The sequence below is a fragment of the Corvus kubaryi genome, unplaced genomic scaffold (genome assembly GCF_017639235.1).
Source record: "Corvus kubaryi isolate FWS band 111438036 unplaced genomic scaffold, C.kubaryi_AGA036_p1.0 37385, whole genome shotgun sequence".
NCBI classification, from domain to species: Eukaryota; Metazoa; Chordata; class Aves; order Passeriformes; family Corvidae; genus Corvus; species Corvus kubaryi.
The window spans coordinates 7530357-7536225 of record NW_024581127.1 but is presented as its reverse complement, the minus strand read 5'-3'; the positions used below and the strand labels follow the sequence as shown (position 1 = coordinate 7536225).

At 43.4% G+C, this 5869-nt stretch overlaps 1 long non-coding RNA gene across 1 annotated transcript; it reads left to right on the top strand.

Moving 5' to 3' along the window:
* Nucleotides 1-721: 721 nt before the first annotated feature.
* On the top strand, nt 722-4655 carry LOC121668548. Its single transcript, XR_006017442.1, has 2 exons — nt 722-1166; nt 4419-4655. It is a non-coding gene; the product is annotated as an uncharacterized LOC121668548 (long non-coding RNA).
* The last annotated feature ends 1214 nt before the right edge of the window (nt 4656-5869 follow it).

Below are 5869 nucleotides of genomic sequence, written 5' to 3'. Positions count from 1 at the left end.
CTTCAGGCTGACTAGTCACACCACAACTTGGGTTTCTTCCATGTGAGCACTTAATTAGATTGAACTCTGCTAATTTAAGATTACAAGATAAGGTTAGCCCGGTTAAGTGTATGTGGCGATTTTATCTGCTATCAGTGGTAGGCTTTGTCTTTTTCTCTTACATGCGTTTAACTTGCAATTGCCCACAAGGTGTTATCAGCACTCACCTGAATGAGAAGGAACCAGGGAGCTGCAGTTCTGCAGGGAGCAGGCAGCCCTGGAGAGCGGGCAAGTCGTGGAGCACTTTGCAGGCCTTCAGGGGGTGACAATGGCTGTTGTTTAAAACCGGGTGGGGGCTCTTTGCCTGTAAATAGTGCTTACCACACCCCCACACACCTTCACATGCACGCACACATGCACACGCATGTATCCACCTAGACCCAGCTCTGCTCTCTCTCAGGCTCTGGCAAATGTGAAGACCTTCTGAGCTTATTTGTTCTTTTTTTTTTTTTTTTTAGGCCTTTTGATATCACGTTTCACACTCTTTATGAAGTGAAGACAAAGTGATTCAGTGATTCAAAGGAAGCTGAGATTCCCATCTTATCAGTTACTTCCAAGATAACTGTTAAAAAAGTAAAAAGAGGGAGGTGATGTAAAATCATAGGCTGGAGACACAAGATCTGGGTATTTTCTAAAGTACTAGGGATTTCCAAGGTAGGAGCAGTAGGGCATGCTTGTGCCCAAGCGTGTGGAAGCCTGTGGCTCTGACTCACACGAGGCACGGGAGCTCGCTGCTAGGACACAGGCAGCTGCTCTGCTAAGCCAGGGAATTGCTGACCCAGAGTACCTGCTGTTTATCTGAGCGATCCTGGAAGCAGCCACCAAGATTTCCTATGGAAGCTGGAGATGTGGAGATGCTCCCAGATGAGCAGCATCTCCTAGTTAGTGGCAGTGACATCTGCTCCTCTGTGCTGGTGTAGAGATGATCCAATGCTAAAGAAATGAGGACAAACTATGTGCTCTGACTACTGGTTGTGATCTCAGTGCATCTGCCTGGATCTGCAGGGGAGCTACAGTAGGAGTAGCAGCATTTCCCTAAGCTCCATCTGCATTTTGTAAGAGCTGACTTCAACCTTCAAACTCCACGGTTTGGAAGGCAGAAGGGAGAATAAGGATACAGGGCTCAGGTAACACTGTTCTCTGTCTAGAACAAAGAAGATGGAATGAATCAGCATAGATGAGAGAAAAGCTATTTTTGCTTCATTTTTCCTGTTATATTTATTTTCATTAATATTATTCTCAGTAGTATTATAACAAATTAATAGTGTAATAGTGTAATTACCATATAACATTTTAACATTCATAATAACATATTTTGTATGTTATTATATAATGAGATAGAATAATTATTATAATATATGTGGTGTTGTTGTTGTTATATATTTAGTATAATGATTAGCAGTAGTACTCAGAGAAACTATGTGCCTGAAAGAGTTCCCCTCCTGAGAATGGTGACTTCACATCCAAGTATAGTGAGAAGTGCTGAAGGCATGCAGGGAAAATGTCCTCCCTTCTGTTATGTGCTATCTCATAATAATGATTTGGGGCTTCAAATATGGAGCATAACCTCCCTCAATCCTGCACAAAATAAGCACTAAAAAGAAACAGTGTCACTCTAGAAGTGTCTATAACCTGTGTATAAGGCATCTGTCCTGCAGAGAGAGGATGTTGTTTTGGAAAGCTACCCCTATGCCTTGGTTTTAAGTACCATATTCAGCTGAATACTTGCACATTATTTTATTACAGTTCTGGAATTTGTTCCAGCTTCTCCTCATCCTGTGATTCATGCAGGTGTCCCAGCTCATTTAGAAATCAGTCCTATCTGAGGTCAACCAACCTACAAAATTAGCTACTTGGCAGATGTTGGCACCTCAGCTCTTGTGAATGACCTATTGCAGATCACTGATAACACATGTAACCTCCAAGATTATTTTGTCATGCTAAAGTTCACTACTTATTCTTCTTTGTTCTGACTTTCTGAGGTTAGAATCTGTAAAAATACACGAATACTGTAACGATAAATTTTTCTCATGTCCATAGTTTCTTGAAGCTCTCATCTTCATAGTTTTTTCACATGTGGCTGACAGAGGTCTTGACTCACAAGCTGTCCACTTCTCCCCAGCTGGTGTCCACGATCTTCAAGTGTGCTTCTCCCCCTTTAAACATAGGTATTGAACTCTCTTTTACATATTTTCAAAAGGTTTGGATTTTAACCATCAGCAGATGCAGTGATCAGTCATTTAGTATCCACATGTTGAGGCTAACTTCAGCAAATGGCAGTAGCATGGGACAGATTATGTGTATAATCTGTTATCACTATCACATTTATCTAACAGTAATCAGATATCTGTAATGCTGTATTCATTAATTCATCGGTAAATGAAGCTGTGCTGCCAGATAACGTTCTCTTTTTTTGGCTACAGAACAGTTTAAAGGGGGATCACAAGGTCCATGTTTGGCATTGGGGTATTGTTGCTCAGGAGAAAAAAGTTGATGCTGTGAACTGGCAGTGCTGACTGAAATGAATGCTCCCCCTGCTCCTCTCTTTGTTTGCACTGAATGGCACCACCACAGAAGCAGCAGCCAGGGAGCATCGAGAAACAGCCACAACCTTTCTGTATGTGCAGCAAAATGCTATGCTGAGAATAAATATTTGTCATACCCCACAGGACCTACTAAGCTGCAGATGAAAAGAAAATTAATCTAGTTTCAGGCAACAAAGGAATTAGTGCTACAGCTAATCTTTCCCTATATTTATGTACCACATCCCTGTGTAATTTTTGAGACAGTTTCCAGCACGTTCCCCTGAAACATGAGAATGGGGGTCAATAATATTAAATATTAACATAGGAGCTGGGTACTAATGTCTGACCTTATCACTAGTCTAAAATTGGATATTTAATAAACATCATGAGACAGGGAAATCTCTTCTAATAGCATCTTGAATCTTTAAAGCATGGCTTCCCCTGCTCCATTTCCTGCAATGAGCTCTCACCACAACCTCTGCAAGTATTTGTCTAAAGCATGAACTTCATGCCAGTTCTCTTTAATCTTTTAAATATTGGTTGTAGCACAGTTTTTAGTGCATTAGGTCTTTTTAGGTCCCCCTTCCTGCCTCCTCTCCTCCCCTGCCCTCCTCTCCCCTCCTGTGCCCTCCTCTCCCCTCCCCTCAATGGGACAGTTCCCAGAATATTTAATTCACTAATACAGATGTAAACAGTGTTCCCAGCCTAGGATGCCCTTAAAATGGGTATGCATTTAGGTTTTGCCCTTGAGCTGGGCCTGTGTTAGCTTCTGTGTAAGTAATAGGTTTGTCTCCATGAGCATGGACAGAAGATGAGCTTGGGCTCAAGGCCAGTTTGGGACTATTGCAGAATACAGTGTGGCTTTTTCTGTCCTCTCCTTCTTCTGAAATATTCCCTCCATGTTTCCTTTCTGACAACTTTCTGCGTGTTTCACCACCAAGTTAATCTTGAAGTAGAAGAAGACTGATGTGGTGAGACATGTTTCTGGTGAAGGCTTGGCATGACAGGCAGTGAAGGTACCATTTTTCTGCAAACCTGCACGAATACCACAGGGTCAGCACATAGCACCATCCCCACTATGTGTGTGACCCCTACTATGTGGGAATGCAGAAGTGCCAGCTGCTACTCACAATCTGTCAGCTCTTGGAGCTACTGTCATGGAGAGTTATGCCATAAATGGACACACCTGAGAGCCGGGATGCCATCCAGAGGGACCTGAATGAGCCTGAGGAGTGGCCCCATGTGAAATTCGAAAGAGACAACCAGGCCAGGTACAAGGCTCTGAATCTGGGTCAGGGCAGCCCTGGTTGCTGGGGGCTGAACAGATTGATGGCAGCCCTGCTAAGAAGAATGTGCTGGTGCTGGTGGATGAAAAGCTGGGTGCGAGCCAACAGTGTGCACTCGCAGCCCAAAAAGCCATAGCACATCCTGGGCTGCATCCAAAGAACCCTGGCCAGCAGGTCAAGGGAGGTGGTTCTGCCCCTCTACTTCAGTCTTGTGGGACCCCACCTGTAGTGCTGCATCCTGCTGCACAAAAGACTTGTTGGACCAAGTCCAGAGGAGGGCCACAAAAATGACTGGAATGCTTGAACACCATTCCTATGAGGAAGGGCTGAGAGAGTTGGGGTTGTTCAGCTTGGAGAAGACAAAACTCCAGGGACACCTCACTGCAGCCTTTCAGTACATAAAGGAAGTTTATAAGAAAGATGGGGACAGATTTTTAGCATGGCCTGTTGTGACAGGACAAGGGGTAAGGATTTTAAAGTAAAAGATGGTGGATTTAGGCCAGATATAAGGGGAAAATTAATTTTTTTTGTTTGTTTCTTTTGTTGTTGTTGTTGTTTTGTAATGCAGGTGGTGAGGCACTGGAACAGGTTGCCTAGAGAAGTTGTGGATGATCCATCCCTGGAATTATTCATGGCCATACTGGATGGGGCTCTGAGCAACCTGGTCTAGTTGAAGATTTCCCTGAACATTGCAGAAGGGGTTGGACTAGAGGACCTTTAAAGCTCACTTCCAACCCAAAATGTTCTATGATTCCATGAAATGACAAATGTCATTGCATTAATAAAGTCTGTGACCTTCTCATGAGTTTGCTTGTGTGGAATAACTTGTTGAAACTATATTTTGATGACTTCTCTCCTGTACAAAACCTTGGACCTCATCAGTAAAAACTGACGTAAATAGTAAAATACTTTCTGTCAAAGCCTAGTTAGTCCTGTAGTGGATTTAATAATATTAATGTAGCTTGCCTAAAAAATGTCTGAATTTTCATTTCTTTCTCCTACTGGCTGGTCTTGCTAGCAAGGTTGAACAATGTGATATAAGGAGCACTGCCTAACAGTCTTATTCTAAGAGAACCTGTTCACCTCTTATACGTAGATAAGGAAAACTTTTGGTAAAGATTTTACTGAACTCTTGATGGAAAATAACTGCTTAGCTGAAGGATGACAATAGAGACTGAAAAGCAAGAGCTGGGTGCCAAATGAAAGCCTTGAGGTGAGGATTAGTGTGTGTGACTCATGTCAATAAATCCAGCCCGGTGCTTAGTGTGGGCTCAACCATAAGTAGTCTTCCCTTCAGGTTCCCAAGTCATATTTGTAGCCTTGGGTTATTAGCCCAATTACAGTCTTGCTTGGCCAGTCTCTTTACTGCTTCTCTCAAAAATTCCAGTGTCTGTAGGGGGGATCATGCAGCTCCCTGCATCACCTCCTTTTCTGAGGCCCTCTGGGTGGCTCCAGGAGGAAACACAATGCAGAAACACAGGGCAAGGGAGAAGATGAGATCCAGTATGCTCATCCCTGAGGCAGGGGAGTGCACTTGCATGTGTCAGCATTTGTGCTGACGTTGGCACAGCGCCGTGGCTTCCGCCGCAGTGACCCCGGGGCAGCGCTGCACACGTGCATGGGAGGAGGCAACGGGAGAACCACTAAAATAGACACGAACACAGAAGGATTATTGCAGCACAAAAATCTTTGTGGCTGATTTTAGCAGGGGAAGACCACAACAGCAGTCTAGTTACACCCCAGGAAGGAAGTGTGTCACATGCAGAGATCTTTATGCACAGACAAGTGGTTCAGAGTGGGTAATGCATAATATAAATAGCTCCTTAAAGTCTGGGCTGGTGCAAGTCCACCTGGCCATCTATCTTAAAAATGCTTAGAAAGTAGTTCTAAAAATACCACATGCAGTTGCTGTGGGATAAACTGAACTTAAAACTTCCATTATGTCCCTGTAAATGAACATTAAATTAGTAATATGTGCACCAGTCCACTAAAAGAAAGGAAAGAAACTCCCTTCTTTAC